Raw genomic sequence first — 16,555 nt, forward strand, 5'->3', positions numbered from 1 at the left:
AGGAAGAAAGTAGCCTCTAGGAGCAGTGGATTTGTAGTGCAGGCACCGAGCCCCAGCAATAACCCTGGAGGCAAAAAATTTTTTATAAAGTATGATTTAATAAAAAAACAAATGGAGAGGGGAAGAATAAGAGGGAGAGAAGGAGGTGTGACACCATGGCAAGGAGCTTTCCCCGGTGTCATGATGCTCCCATGTGATGTTGGGGCTCCAACCCAGGGCCTCAGACATGGTAAGGCCAGCAGCATGCCTGGTGAGCAGTCTCCCAGCCCCTGGTGATTGTTACTACTTGTTTAGTGGGTAGAAGTGGTGCTGGCTGGGGAGAGGTGGTGGAGACCAGATGACAGAAGGGGGTATTTCCAGGATGGAGTTGGAGGGAGACTTAGCCACACACACATGAGCCTTGTGTGTAGTGTAGTGAGGGCTAGGGGCTCTCGGGGGGCCAGCACCGGAGTTGGAAGGCAGCCTCTGTAGCAGATAAGCCTGGTAAGGACCCCCACTCATTCCCTGACAGCAGCCAGTAGGCTGTGCTCTAAGGAGGGTGCCGTGAATGAAGACGGCGGCCCCTGCCCTGTCACGGGCTGGTGAGACAGAGGCAGGTAGGCTGACCTTTTTTTTTTTTTTTTTTTTCTGTGCATTTAATTAGAATCTTGACATTTAGGAAAGTTCTACACTTTCATCCTTTGTGTAGATATTGAAGATTTCTATAATGATATTGGAATTTAAAAATACATTTAATTTTTTTTTTTTTTTTGCTTCCAGGGTTATCGCTGGGGCTCAGTGCCTGCACTTGGAATCCACTGCTCCTGGAGGCTGAGGCCATTTTTTCCCCCTTTTGTTGCCTTTGTTGTTTATCATTGTTGTTGGATAGGACAGATAGAAATGAAGAGAGGAGGGGAAGACAGAGAGGGGGAAAGGAGAGAAAGATAGACACCTGCAATCCTGCTTCACTGCCTGTGAAGCGACCTCCCTGTAGGTGGGAAGCCAGGAGCTTGAACCGGGATTCTTATGCCTGTCCTTGTGCTTCGTGCCTTGTGCACTTAACCCGCTGTGCTACCGCCCGGCCCCCAATAATTTCTTAATTTAAATAACACTGAACTCATTTTTTTCCATAACTATGTTTTTGATTATTTTTCTACATTCTTGCCTTCACTTCCTTTTTATTTTTTAAAGATTTTATTTATGTCTTTATTTTTTTAAGAATTTATTTATTTATTTATTCATGAGAAAGACAGGCGGAGAGAGAGAAAGAACCAGACATCACTCTGGAACATGTGCTGCCAGGGGTTGAACTCAGAACCTCATGGCTGAGAATCCAATACTTAATCCACTGCGCCACCTCCCAGATCATGGATTTTGTTTGTTTATTTATTTATTTATTTATGAGAAAGATAGGAGAGAGAAAGAACCAGACATCACTCTGGCACATGTGCTTCCAGGGATCGAACTCGGGACCTCATGCTTGAGAGTCCAAAGCTTTATCACTGTGCCACCTCCTGGACCACTTCCTTTTTATTTTATATTTATTTATTTATTTATTTTTCCTCCAGGGTTATTGCTGGGGCTCAGTGCCTGCACTACGAATCCACTGCTCCTGGAGGCCATTTCCCCCATTTTTGTTGCCATTGCTGTTCTTATTGTTGGATAGGACAGAGAAATCGAGAGAGGAGGGGAAGACAGAGAGGGGGAGAGAAAGATAGACACCTGTAGACCCGATGATTCACCACCTGTGAAACTTCCCCCCTGCAGGTGGGAAGCCTGGGGCTTGAACCAGCATCCTTAGGCTGCTCCTTGCATTTCGTGCCATGTGTGCTTAACCCGCTGCACTACCACCCGGCCCCCCTGAAGTCTTTTTTTTTTTAAATATTTATTTATGCATTCCCTTTTGTTGCCCTTGTTTTATTGTTGTAGTTATTATTGATGTCGTCATTGTTGGATAGGACAGAGAGAAATGGAGAGAGATAGGGAAGACAGAGAGGAGGAGAGAAAGATAGACACCTGCAGACCTGCTTCACCGCCTGTGAAGCGACTCCCCTGCAGGTGGGGAGCCGGGGCTCGAACCGAGGTCCTTATGCCGGTCCTTGTGCTTTGCGCCACCTGCGCTTAACCCTCTGCGCTACCGCCTGACTCCCCTTGAACTCATTTTTAAAATTATCTTTACTTATGGGTAGAAACAGCTAGAAATCAAGAGGGAAAGGGGTGATAGATAGGGAGACAGAGAGACACCTGCAACAGTACTTCACCACTCATGAAGCTTTCCCCCTACAGGTGGGGACCAGGGATCAAACCCAGGTCCTTGCAGGTGGGGAGCCGAGGGCTAGAACTGGGATCCTTGCCATGTGTACTTAACCCGCTGTGCTACCATCTGACCCCCGTTTGTTTGTTTTTTAACTAAACACAGTGGATTCTTCTTTTCCTCCCATTGCACAAGAGTATAAGAGGAAACTGAAGTGTGAGGAGTTTTCATCCACGGCCAGGGGTTCTAGGCAGAGGGGACAGCGTATGCAAAGGCCTGGCGGGGGAGGCCTGCATGTGCTCTGAGTTCATTGGCCCCCTGCACCCTCCAGATTGCTTGACAAGCTCAGCCTGAGTGAGCTGGATTTGCTGTGGCAGCAGCTCAGGGTGATTACCCTGCAGCCAGATGTTGAGTGGTGTCTGTTGCAGACCCTTCCTGGGGCTTAGCTGGAGCAGGGCCTGAGGTTGAAAGGCACTCTCCCCCCCTCCCCCCGACTTGGGGGCTTGAGATTGTGTCCCTGTAAGCAGGAAGGACCTGGTTCCTGTGATAGCACTGGACCGAGCCCCTCATCCTGCAGAGGGGGCTGCTGGGAGTGGGGCTCATGGTGTGTCTGGATTCAGTGCTGAGAGCGCGGCCAGAGGAAGGGATGCAGGGCCTTCCGACTTCCTTCAGCTTCCTCCAAGGGCCGGTGGGTCTTTGGATCAGTTCCCAAACCACTACTTTCTGAGCCCCTGAGAGGATCCTTAGTGGCTTGGCCGGGATAACGGGGAGCCCTGTAACTGCCTTCCTTCCTTCCTTCTCTAGACCTGCTGCTCCTTCCTCTCCCATCTCATCTGGTGGTTTCCATCCCTCCCACAGGAAACAAACAGTGGGAGTCTTCCTCCCCCCCTCCCCCCACAGCCCACCCTTACCAGGTCTGGTTGAACTTACCTAGTTTTATTTCAAACTTTGGCGCTCTTAGTCTTCCTCCAGTCAAGCCCACCCCCGCCTCCTGCTGGATGGAGCCAGTGCGCTGGTCCCATCCTGCCCTCTTGCCGGCCTGTGGCCTCCCTGCTGTGCCCTTGTGAGTCCAGGTTCCCAGCAGCCCTGGGTCTTTGCTCCTCTGCAGCCAAGCTGAGGCTTGTCCACTGAGCTCTGGCCTCCTCTCACCTCCAGGCCGCTTCTCACTTCTGCTGCTGCTTCTACCCAGAAAGCTCTGTGTATTCCAGGAAGTGGCTAAAGGTAGGACCCAAGAGCAGGAGGTCCCAAGTTGAGTCTCTGCCACTGTATGTGTCAGTGATGCCCCCTCTTCTTGACCATCTACTAGTGAGTGTTTCCCGGGGACAGATGTGCCTTTCCAGAGCCCAGTGTGGAGTTTGGGACTCTTGCCTGAGGCGGCACTATGAGTGGGATAGGATGGCTGGGCTGCAGGGGGCAGGAGGGACAGGTCACACTGAACAGTGTGCCTGCCACTGTGGGCCTCTGGTGCTCACAGTTCTGTGGGCAGAACTGTGTGCTGCCTGGGTCAGTGCTCAGTAGGACTCATTCCAGAAACTTCCGCCACCTGTAATTTGAGGCAGAGATGAGGCTGCTTCACCTGCAGTCAGATGGGAGCAATGGTCACACAGCCTAGGGTCGAACCCCGGCATCCCACGGAAATACGGAAATGAGAGGAAGCTCTCATGTGTGGTGCCTCTGCCTCTCTGAATGCACGCGGCTCTGTTCTAACACGTATGCACAGGACAGTGAGTTGAGGTACGGGAGGCCACACTCAGCCAGTGCTTTGCCTTGCAGACTCCCAGTTCATTCGGACATGGGTGCAGGGAGCTGTCTCCCTAGAATCGTGTGGTGGGCACGCTTGGCATTGTGTGCGCCATTTCAGGGTGTCCACACATCCCCTACAGGGATCCTCTAGACTCTGCGTGTTGGGTTCAACTGCTGAGATAAAGTTAAGCTCCCTGTCAAGCCCCCTGGCTGTGGGGGCTCCTTGCTTCTCTTTTCCCAGCCTGTGTTGGAAGGGGGTAGGGAGGCAGGTCATATCCAGCCCTTAGGGCCTCTGGGGGAAATCCAAGATCTGCCCAGCACTGCTGCTCCCTCTGAGTTAGGATTAGACATGGGGTGGGGGCCCCCAGACTGTGCCTGGACTCCCAGTTCCTCAGAGCACGAGCTTAGGAGCAGATGGCATGCGGGGCTGGAAGTTGGCCTTTGGACCAGAATCCCGGGAGGTTCAGTAGAGCCCTTCCTGCTGGCCTTGTATGTGGAGACCCTTTGAACGTGAAGATGGCTTTGAACTCGGGGAGAGAGGAGACATGGGAGTTTTGGTTGGGTCATGCACAAGTCTGTCAGGTTTTTTTTTTTTTTTTTTTTTTTTTGTAGAGGTAGAGAGAGAGAAAAAGAGACCAACCACAGCACTGGAACTTCCTTCAATGTGGAACTTGACCCTTTGTCATGCACACCACAAAGCAACACACTGTCCAAGTGAGCTAGTTAGCCAGGCTAAGTCTGTCAGCTTTTAATTTTTAGTTAAAAGCCTTTTTAATTAAAAAAAAAATTGCTCATGAGAATCAGAGCATCACTTTGGGATATGAGGTTTCAGGGTTCAAACTCGGGACCTCACATGTGAAAGTCCTGTGCTCTCCCGACAAGAACCTCCGCAGCCATAAGCCAAGCCCTCCTTGTTGGCAGCACCCAGCCCTGCAGTCCTGGTTGGATGACAGTGTGGCCATGTGGCCCACCTGTCTCCTGTCACAGCCTCTTCTCCAGATGAGGCCAATCAGGGGTGTCGGCTGAGGGTGGGCCGGCACACGGCCCGTGTGTCACCTGTTGAGGTAGGCACGTATGACATGCAGCGACCCCGTGCTTCTGATGGTCCAGGCTGGCCTTATCTTTGTTATCTGCTGACCCCCGCCCCCAGATGGCATGACAGAATTCTGAGATTTGCTGCCCCGTAATGTTAGGGCTGTCACACCTGCTAAGAGAGGCACAGACTAGCAAGTGCCAGAGCCGGGACTCGAACCCACCTTGTGCAACGACAAAACCTAGCTTCCAAGCTGTTGCTGAGGCCACCGGGGCTGTGAGTGGGTAAAGTGGGGCAGGACAGGCAGGGAGTGGGGTTATATCCTTCAACCAGCATGGAAGCCGGCCAGTACTGCCCGCTCTGCTGAGCGCTCCTGGGAGGCAGAGGTCCTGAGGGTAGAGAATGCCCGCAGAGCTGCAGCCGGACCAGATTTACCGGAAAGCACTGATGCGCTAGCTCACCGTTCTGTGAGGTGGGAGCAGCCTGCAGGCATGTGCCGATGACCTCTGCCTCAGCGCCCCTTTCCCCTTTCCTGCCGCCCCTGGGGCCCCCTCCAGCAGGAGGAGAATCAATTCATCCCTGCAAGAGCTCATGGATGATTATCTGGGCCAACCCTCAGCTGGTGTGGTTCCTGTTTCAGATAAAGCCAACAGCCGGGGGGGCGCGGAGGTGGGAGGTGGTTCAGGAAACTAAAACCTGCACCTGGAGTCTGAGGTTGGCCCTGCCCCCACCCTTCTCCCCCCCCAGCGAGCTGGAGGGCCTTCACACTCTGTCCCCCTGTGGCCACCCCGCCACAGGATGTGACACCCTGGCAGTGGCTGCAGACTTGCTATGCTGGACTTTGAAATTTCTCCTCCTCACAGTCACAGTCAGTGAGATCTGGCTCCACACCCCAGTTCCTGCCTCACGGTGCCCACAGAGGAAGATGTTGCAGTTTGGGACACAGTAGGGAGGGGGAGCAGGGCAGACTTCCACTTTTCAAAGGAGAAGTGAATGGGGTCAGAAAGGGCAGCATCAGAAAGGGTGGCACTTGGTCAGCTTGATGACTTCCTTGGTGGCTGCTTCCTGCCTGGACAGAGTGACAGAAAGAGAGGCAGCAGCCCCAGTTGGCAGTTTTGTTCCCACCCGAGCCTCCCTGGTTCTCAGTACAGCCACGTGGGTGGGTGGGGTGGGGGGAAGGAGTGGGGGGCAAAAGCACCTCATTGTGGGGAAGAATAGGCCAGGGGTCTCCAGGTAGCTGCACCCCCACGCACCAGCACAGCACACTGTGGGCACAGAGCAGGCACTGTGAGTGGAGATGTGAGGGTGCAGTGCTGTTGGTTTGTGCCCCACACATTGGCCCTCCTTTCTGACCCAGAGTGAGGAGATGTGCCCCAAAAAACAGCCCCAAAAAACACAGCCAGATGTAGTGTCGAGGCTAGCCGCCGAGGGGGACACAAGGTCTACGTCACCCAGGCCTCTCCCTCTGAATGCTGTTTCTACTAGAAGACCTTCTCCAAAGTTCCAAATCCTTTTTTTAATGTTTATTTATTTATTTATTTATTTATTTCCTTTTGTTGCTCTTGCTGTTTTATTGTTGTAGTTATTAATGTCTTTGTTATTGGATAAGACAGAGAGAAATGGAAAGAGGAGGGAAGATGGGGTGGGAGAGAAAACTAGACACCTGCAGACCTACTTCACCGCTTGTGAAGCGACTCCTGCAGGTGAGGAGCCGGGGGCTCGAACTAGGATCCTTATGCCGGTCCTTGTGCTTAGTGCCACCTGCGCTTAACCTGCTGCGCTACCACCCGACTCCCCCAGATCCAACTTATAAACACTTCTGGAATGTTCCATTATGTGTACATTGGGGACTTCCTGTGGGATGATTTGGGGCATTACGGCTGGGCACATCTGTCCTGGGAAAGAGCCCCAGAGTGTCTTCTGTCAAACCCAAACCAGGGCAGAGAAGGATACACCCCCCCCCATCAGTCTCCTGCTGTGACCGGCTGGGCAGGCGAAGCTGGAGCCCTGGGACCCTCTGACCACCTGCTTTAATTCCACAAGGCATAGATCTGTCTAGCTGTGGGGATGGGCCTCCTGCAGGTGGGCCTCAGGGTTCAGTTCTGCTTGCACTCCCACCCCCTCCTCTGTCAGAGGTTCCTACACATGAATCCACAGTCTCCTTGGATGCCTCTTGTTCCAGGGAAGTCTGTCTGTCTGTCCATCCCTCTTTTTTTATTGGTTTCCCGATGGGACTCAGGTTAGCCAGAGCTGGTGGCTAACCTGAGTTAGCCTTCTCCCTCCCCATCCAGAAAGAGACCGGTTTCCTAGTGTGAGCATCTGCAAGGGGCTGGACTCAGGAGAAATCTTTCCCTCCTCAGGACAGGGGCCAGAGCATCTGCCTGGGAGCTCAGGGACAGGGCTGGGGCTCAGATAAGGCCTGCTGTGGCAGACCGGGCAGCTCAGGAGGGCTGGGGACATACCTTGGGGCTTCTGTGTGCCCCCTCCCACCCACTCCCATCCCATTTCTCAGAATATGTTAGCAGTCAGTCGAGAGACACCAGCTGTCAAGTGGAGCCAAGGGGAGAACTTTGTTCTACTCTAAACTAAGCAGATGCCTCTAGAACATACGAGCCCAAGAAACATACAGAAAGTGTCACTGAGTCAGCTGGAGGAGTGTGGAGGGGGGCCAGCTCCAGCTCTCTTCCTCTTCCCCTGCCCCTTCTTCTCAGAACTCTGGACTCTGGACAGATAGTGGTCCCAACTTGTGTTCAACCACGACTGATAAAGATCATGTGTTACCAATCCTTCCTCCTGAGGTGGGCCAGGGGTGTTGCACACTGCTCAGTTCCTCTCAGGAAAGTGTGTAAATGCATCGGAAGGGGGCTCAGCTGGCCGGGCACAGGACTTGCTTGTGTAGGATCCAGGGTTTGATCCCTGGCACTGCATGTGTCCAAGTGGTGCTCTGATCTCTTAAGAAATAAAAATAAATAAGTCTTTAGGGGGGCGGGGATAGATAGCATAATGTAAAGAGTCTCATAGTCCCAGATTCAGTCCCCCTTACCACCACAAGCCAGAGCTGAACAGTGCTCTGGTAAAAAACAAACAAACAAAAAAATGCACATGGGGTGGGGCCAGGTGATGGCATACCTAGTTAAGTGCACCCACTATAGTGTGCAAGGACCTGGGTTCAAACCCTTGGTCCCCACCTGCAGGGGGAAAGCTTCATGAATGGTGAAATAGAGCTGCAGGTGTCTTTCTCCCTCTCTATTTCCCCCTCTTCTCTCAATTTCTCTCTGTCTCTATCCAATAATAAATTGAGTAAAATAAAAAAAAAGAAAGGAAATTAGATTCTTTTTTTCATATTTTTTTTTTTTGGGGAATTAATGTTTTACATTCAACAGTAAGCACAATAGTTTGTACATGCATAACATTCCCCAGTTTCCCATATAACAATACAACCCCCACTAGGTCCTCTGAATCCTTCTTGGACCTGTATTCTCCCCACCCACCCACCCCAGAGTCCTTTACTTTGGTGCGATACGCCAATTCCATTTCAGGTTCTACGTGTGTTTTCTTTTCTGATCTTGTTTTTCAACTTCTGCCTGAGAGTAAGATCATCCCATATTCATCCTTCTGTTTCTGACTTATTTCACTCAACATGATTTTTTCAAGGTTCAGGGTTATCTCGGGGGCTCAGTGCCTGCACTAGGAATCCTGGAAGCCATCTTTTCCCATTTCATTGGGTAGGCTAGAGATAAAGTGAGAGATTTATTTATTGCTTGGTGCTGGCACTACTAATCCACTACTCCAAGTGGCCATTCCCCCCCCCCCTTTTTTTTAGATTTCAATTTTATTTGATAGGACAGAGAGAAATTGAGAAGGGAGGGGGAGGTAGGGAGAGAGAAAGAGAGACACCTGCAGGCCTGCTTTACCACTTAAAAAGCTTTCCACCTGCAGGTGGGGGCCAGGTACTCAAACCCGGATCCTTGCTCAAGGTAATGTGTGCACTCAACTGCGTGTGTTATGCCAGGCACCCCCCCCATCTTTAAATTCTTGAGCCACCATCAGGGGCTCATCAGGGGCTCAGACCCTAAGGAAGAGGGTAGGGAGGGGAAGAGGGAGGACCAGAGCTAGGGCACTGGAAGAGGCAATGGTGACAACAGCCAGCCTTTCTGTGTTGCTTCTGGGGCTCTGAGAACAGGCACATTGGCAGCTGGAGAATGGTGACAGCCAGGTGTGTATCTGTAGAATGGGGATGTGAGGTCTCCTTGTGTACCTGTGTATACGGTACTGTGTATATTGTGTATACGGTACCTGTGTATACGGTACTGTGTATACTGTGTATACGGTACCTGTGTATACGGTACTGTGTATATTGTGTATACGGTACCTGTGTATACGGTACTATTATGCTAGCCCGTATCTGCTGCCCACCCCCCAGCTCCTTCCTGCTCTTTCTGCCCTGCCTCTGGGCTCCTTGGTGCTACTCCACTGGGCTCAGAGCTCAATGACCAGCTCCCTCTGCTGCTTTGGGAGCTTCAGTAGAACTTGGGGGAGTCCCTTTTGTTGCGTGATTCCAGGTTCAGAGCTACTGGGCTTGCTGACAGCTGTGACTTCCCTGCAGGCAGTAGAGCCTGAGTGGGGGTGAGGGGCACTGGAGCCCCGCAGCTTCTCCCTCTCCCTCCTTCTCTCTCTCCCTCTCACTCTCTCTCTGACCTTGCTAGGAAGCGAGTCAGTTGGAGGCTTCTGGGCTCAGCTGATGTCCTCCCAGGGAGGACTTGGAATGAACCCGAGGCATGGAGGGGTGAGGTCAGTGGTTTGCTTGGCAAGGAGGCCCAAGTTAGTGATGGGCCTGTCACAGCTTCCAAGATCCCTGGCTGCAGTCCCCGACTGACTTCTCCCTGCCTGCGCTGTCCCCTGGAGAGATGAGACTCTGATGTGGAGTCACTGACCCAGCATCTCATCTCTGTCCCAGTGTGAGGACAGGAGGTGTTCCCTGGGCAGGCGGTGGCTTTCACGGTCTCCTCGTTGATGACTCACAATGCTCCAGGAGGCTCCCATGTCAGCTGCCACCCAGGCCAGGGAGGTGTGTGTGTGTGTGTGTGTGTGTGTGTGTATTGCCGAGAGGCCCTGCTCTTCCCCCTCTGTGGGTCTACAAATGTCAGAAGGGGACACAGAGGGCTATGTGGCCATCCCAGCTCCCAGCCCCACCAGCAGCCAAATCTGTAGTGAGGACAGAACAGGAATGGCTTTATGGGGGGACAGTGATGGTTCTGTGGAGCTACTTAACCTTGCTCACCAAGGGCCCCCAAGAACACATCTGGGGCTGGGGCCCTGAGAACAGGTCTGGGGCTGGGGATGTGACTGCCATGCCTGCAGCCCCTGTAGCCTCCTGACACCCCATAAAACACTGGAGCTTAGTGCCTGCACTACAAATCCACTGCTCCTGGAGGCCATTTTTTCCCATTTATTTTACCTTTATTGTTGTTATTGTTATTGCTGTTGTTGTGGATAGGACAGAGAGAAATTGAGAGAGGAGGGGAAGACAGAGGGGGAGAGAAAGGTAGACACCTGCAGACCTGCTTCACCACTTGTGAAGCGACCCCCACACAGGTGGGGAGCTGGGGGCTCAAACCGGGATCCTTACACCAGTCCTTGTACTTCACGCCTTGTGCACTTAACCCACTGTGCTACTGCCCAGCCCCCACTTTTTTTTTTTTTAATGAAGCCTCACTTTTTGTCTTCTAATCCTTTTGCATTTGACTCCATAATGTAGCCTGGCTTTTTTTTTTTTAATATTTATTTTTTACTTATTCCCTTCTGTTGCCCTTGTTTTATTGTTATAGTTATTGTTGCTGTTATTGATGTCGTCATTGTTGGATAGGACAGAGAGAAATGGAGAGAGGAGGGGAAGACAGAGAGGGGGAGAGAAAGACAGACATCTGCAGACCCGCTTCACCACCTGTGAAGGAACTCCCCTGTAGGTGGGGAGCCGGGGCCTCAAACCGGGATCCTTAAGCCACTGGTCCTTGCGCTTTGTGCCACCTTAACCCGCTTCGTTACTGCCCAACTCCCAGCCTGGCTTGTTTTAAAGGCAAGGATTTAAGCAAACAGACAGACAGACAAAAAATTACTAACACTAGAGAAAACCAGAGATCCTTCTGGCCTATGCAATGATAGGATCTGAACTGAGGAACTCATGCTTTTAAGTCCCAAGCTCAGGCTGCTGCTACTGCGTCACTTCCTGGGCCCTGGGGTCTAAAGTTCTTGCTTCTGAGTTTATTTAATCCTTGGAAGGTGTTCTGGGTTCATCCTGAGGTCCCTGGAGACATGGGTACCTGGTAGAAGGTGCTGAACGGTACATGCCCAGTATTGTGAATAAAGGCACACGTGACTGCAGAGATATTCTGAGAAGCTCAGCTCACACCAGAATGCCAGCCCCAGGAGTTCTCAGCTTATATATTTTTCTTTTTAAATTTATTTATGTATGTATGTATTTTGATAGAACAGAAGGAAATTGGGGGGGAGGGAGAGCTAGAGAGGGAAACAGAGACACCTGCAGTCCTGCTTCACCGCGTGTGAAGCTTTTCCCCTCCCTGCAGGTGGGGACCAGGGGCTTGAACCTGGGTCCTTGTGCGTGATAATACGTGTACTTAACCAGGTGTGTTACTACCTAGCCCCATTATCTTTTTTCTTATATATATATATATATTCACCACCAGGGTTATCGCTGCGGTTTAGTGCCTACACTAGAGGAATCCACTGCTACTAGCAACCATCCCCCCCTTTTTTTCTTTCTTTGCTAGAACAGAAAGAAAAAAAAAAAGAGAGAGGAGGGTGAGCTAGGAATAGAGACACCTGCAGCGCTGCTTCACCATTCATGAAGCTTTCCCTACACCTGGCAATTTGTGTGCTTGACCAGATAGATGCACCACTGCCTGGCCCATATTTTTTCACTTTAAAAAAATTTTATTTATTCCCTTTTGTTGCCCTTGTTGTTTGATTGTTGTTGTTATTGATGTCGTTGTTGTTGGATAGGACAGAGAGAAATGGAGAGATGAGGGGAAGACAGAGGGGGTAGAAAAATAGACACCTGTGGTCTGGGAGGTGGCGCAGTGGATAAAGCATTGGACTCTTAAGCATGAGGTCCTGAGCCCAGTCCCCGGCAGCACATGTATCAGAGTGATGTCTGGTTCTTTCTCTCTCTCTCTTCCTATCTTTCTCATGAATAAATAAGTAAAATCTTTAAAAAAAAAAAACTTAAAAAAAACACAGAAAGATAGACACCTGCAGACCTGCTTCACCGCTTGTGAAGTGACTCCCCTGCAGGTGGGGAGCCGGGGGCTCAAACCGGGATCCTTATGCCGGTCCTTGCACTTCGAGCCACGTGCGCTTAACTCGCTGTGCTACCACTCAACTCCTATTTTTTCACTTTTTACAAGACTTATTTCATGAAAGACTTATTTCATAGAAGCCAAAGCACAGGTCTTGAACCTGGGGCCTCAGGCCTCCAAGGCCTGTGCTCTACCCACTGAGCCATTTTCCTGGGTCATTCCGACCTTACAAACTGAGAGGGCCATCCCACCACCCATGGCAAAGCATTTCTTGTGACTCTTCTGTGCTTGGCTGACACCCACTAACTGTAGGAAAGACAGAAGGTACTGTGCAATGTGTCTAAGGACAGGGACAGAACTAGAGGCCAGAGTGATGGGTAGGACTTTGCTAAAGACGGTGACAGTCAAACCGCAAGAAAAGATGAACTCACACACAGTTCAGACTGCTGGTGTCTGCACAAAGGGGCTGCTGGGGTGCTGCAGGCAAGTGAAAGGGCTGTGAGTTCCAGGAAGTGACGGCAGAGTGCAGGCAGAGTGCAGGACGGGCCCTGTGAGGTGCGGCTTCAACCCCGGCACAGCCCCTGCCAGATGTGAGAGTTAAAGCTCCCATTGGACCACAGGGCAGGGCAAGCGAGACTCAGGGAAAGGATCCAGCAGCCTGGGCTGGGGAGACACTGGCTGGCCGGCCTCTGGTCATCCTGGGCTGGGCTCATTAGTCAGAGCTTGATCGGCAAAGAGTAGGTAACTCGTGCTGTGCAATCCACAAACATCCAGAAAAGAGAAAGGCTGCAGCCTCGTTCCTGGAACAGGCAAACGACTGAACTTTCTGCTTGGGTCTCTGGAGGGTGAATGACTCAACTCGGAGCCCCTCCTAAGCTCTGCTGGTGATTAGCAGGGGTGAGAGGCCCCCGCAGCCGCCCTGCCTGCAGCACACAACTTCCCTCTCATTTCCCGGACTGCTTGGATGGGCTTGGAAAAGGCGAGATCACTTCAGCACTAGAGGCTCCAGGGGCCCGGGCTGTCTTGTCTATGTGGGTTTAAACCCGTGTTTATCTCCGTGAAGGACTCAGAACAGGCCGGGGGTTGAGGGCCCAAAGGGCTTGACCGGCCAAGGCCAGTCTCCTGGTGACCTGAAGAGGCCGCTCAACTCTGACCAATGCCAGGCGTCCACGTGCTTGGGATTTCTGGGGAAGGGCAGGGCTGAGAGATGACTCATTTACAATAGAGAAGAGACTGCCCACCTGGCCTGCCCGCCCCTCCCCGTATCCTTGGGGAGTGGAGGTGTGCTCCTCAGACCTGCTGCTGCTGTCCCATGCTCCCCCCCCCCCACACACACACAGAGGCCTGATCGTGGGCCCCATGTGGGGGCCTAGAGCAGAGGGGCCCTGGCATGATTGGGCTTCTGCCCAGAGCTCAGGTTCAGCTACTCTGTGACCTTGGGCACAAGTCAGGCACCCAGTAGAGAAATCGAAAGTGCCAGCACACTCACCGGGTGCCACCCTGCCAGGCGGGGTTCAGACAGGAAGGCAGTTTCCCCCACCCCCAGCACGTGGGAAGCACTGGGGAAGAGATGGCTCACCCCAGGGCCCCCGCCCCTCCCTATGTGTCACCCCTCCTTCCTTCAGGGTAGTCAGAGCAAAATGGCAGTTCCGATGGAGTGAGTCAGCTGGGGGACTGACTGGTGGCTGAGGCTTCAGTCAGAATCTGCAGGCACAGCCATTAAATATTCAAATGACACCACAGCACTGATTGATCCTCTGCCCTTCCCTGGGGGAGCCCAGTATCCGGTCTGGGATTACAGGGAATCTTGCTTGGATCTAAACTCCAGGAGAGTCGCTCTGTCAAGTCTCCCAACCTGTCGACAGGCGGGGTGGCCATGCTGGGTTCTACCCAGCGAGGTGGCACAACTGAGCAGAGGTGCTTGGAATTACAGCTGCCTGCCTCCTCCCACCCTCCTTCTCCTTCGCCTCCGCACTTTCCTCCTGCTAAGGGTCTCTGGAGCCTCCAGCCATTCATTCATTCGAGCTAATGGGAACTTGGCACCCAGCAAGGCCCCTGCTCTCTAGAGTTTAAATTTTGGAGGGGAGAATATGGGTCGGCGGGAAGACCCCTCCCTCCGGCAGGCCAGACCCAGGCCATGTGGGGACAGAGCCCACTGGTTTTGCTGCAGATCGGTCCTCACAACTCACAGAAGTCTCTGCCTTCCCTCCCAGGACGGTTATCAGGATAAATATACCCAGCTCCCCATTCCTGGGGCGTTACTCACCGAGTAAAAGTACCCCGCTGCCCGCGGATTAGGTTACCTCTGGCTCCAGGCTGGGGGAGGGGGCAGCTGCGCCTCCCGGCCCTGCCCTGCTCTGCTCTCCTTCCTAATCTGGAAGAGTCTTCAGCCAAGGGGCTGAGATGAGACCATCCCCCAGGAGCCAGAGCCTTCCTGCTGTTTACATAGCTCCTTCCCTGGGAAGGGCAGGGTGCCTTCCCTGCTTACCTCCCCAGATTCCCCTAAAGAGGCCCAGCTGCCTGTCCTCTGACCTGAGAGCCCACCAGGTGAACAGCAGGGGGCCAGACAGCCCCCCATACCCTGAGCTCTGAGCTCCGTGGGGCAGGCAGACAGGCCACGGGGAAGGTACTTGGAGGGCTGGAGCTGTCAGTCAGACACCCCCGGTGAATGGCAGGGACCCACAGCTGGGCCTGGGCTGGGGGGAAGTGTGGCTGCTTCCCAAGGAAACCGCTGCCAGCTCCTACTTCTGGGGACGGAAGCTGAGCCAGCCTTGCCTGCGGAAAGGTGGGTGAGTAAGTGAGCCTTGGGAGGATCTAATCTTCCTATCTGAGGACCTGAGACCAGGGCTAACAGACACAAGGAAGGTGGCTGAGTGAGTGGAGCGCAGGGCTTGCATGTATGAAGTCACAGGCTTGATCCCCAGCACTGGATGTGTGAAAGCAGAGCAGTGTTCTGATCTCTCTCTCTCTCTCTCTCTCTCTCTCTCTCTCTCGCTTATATGTGATTGCAGCATTCCTGGGTTGCTTTTTCATTCAGAGGGGCAGAGCAAGGGGGAGAGACACCACACAGTACTAGAACTGCCTTCAGTGTCATGGCATTCCTGATGGTGCCAGGACCAGGTGCATGGCAAGGCCTGTGTGCTACTGTCTCTTAAAAACAGCCCTTTAATGGCCTGGGAAGTGGCACAGTGGGTAGAGCACAGGACTTGGAAGCATGGGGTCTCTGGTACCACATACACCAGAGCAAATACTCTAGTTCTTTCTGTCTTACTAGTAAATACGTCTTTTAAAAATAATTATTTAAATAATAAAAATAGGGTGGTCCGGGAGGTGGCGCAGTGGTAAAGCTTTGGACTCTCAAGCATGAGGTCACGAGTTCGATCTCCGGCAGCACATGTACCAGAGTGATGTCTGGTTCTTTCTCTCTCCTCCTATCTTTCTCATAAATAAATAAAATATTTTACAAAAATAAAATAAAAATAGGGCGGGGGAGATAGCATAATGGTTATGCAAACAGACTTTCCTGCCTGAGGCTCCAGAGTCCCAGGGTCAATCTCCCACGTCACCATAAGCCAGAGCTGAGCAGTGCTCTGGTGTTTCTCTCTGTGTGTCTCTCTGCATCTCTCTAAGTGACCCCCCCCCCCCAGGTGGGGAGCCAGGGGCTCCAACTGGGATCCTTGCATGGGTCCTTGTGCTTAACCTGGTGTGTCACTACCCAGTCCCCTTGACAGATGGTCCTGGGCCTGGGCGGAAGCTGGGCTCATGAAAAAGCTCTGACTTGTTTCTACGTTCCTGTGCTCTGTTTGCGTGTGGAGGTGGAAGGGCTTTGTTGATTCTAACTTTCTGGATGCCCTGTGGCCTAAGCCCTCAGCTGTTGGCTGGGGACATCCTGGAGTCCAGGCACAAAGGAGACTCTGGGCTTTCTAGGTCCTGGGCTCCAGGGCAGGTTTGCTGATGCAAGGGGCCTGGCTGGCTGCAGCACTAGCCCTGGAATGTGGGCAGACCGGCCCTTGGTCCCCTCCCTCTGGGGGCAGTGAAGGGGGGTGGCTTTCCAGCCTGAAGCTGCTGGCTGTAGGGTCCCCACCGCCGCCAAGGAGCAGGTGGGGGTCAGCCCTCTGCATGTACCGGTGTCGAATGACAGTGGCAGCAGGCACCGGCCGGGACTTGGTGCCCAGACGCCTGCCTCGCGCTCTTCCTTGTAGCCTGCCCAGCCCCTGCACTTCAGTCAGG

General features: G+C 52.7%; 1 protein-coding gene across 7 annotated transcripts in view; it reads left to right on the forward strand.

Moving 5' to 3' along the window:
• PXN (paxillin) overlaps positions 1–16,555 on the forward strand; it is a 58,880-nt gene that overhangs the window by 22,624 nt on the left and 19,701 nt on the right. Inside the window, exon 1 of one of the 7 annotated variants that reach the window (XM_060192968.1) lies at positions 14,931–15,110. The exons of the other annotated variants lie outside the window; for them this stretch is intronic. The gene's annotated coding sequence lies outside the window, so the exon portion shown is untranslated. Of the gene's footprint in view, positions 1–14,930; positions 15,111–16,555 lie in introns of those variants that run through there. 7 annotated transcript variants of the gene reach the window in all.

Source organism: Erinaceus europaeus, chromosome 6, assembly GCF_950295315.1.
Source record: "Erinaceus europaeus chromosome 6, mEriEur2.1, whole genome shotgun sequence".
NCBI lineage: Eukaryota > Metazoa > Chordata > Mammalia > Eulipotyphla > Erinaceidae > Erinaceus > Erinaceus europaeus.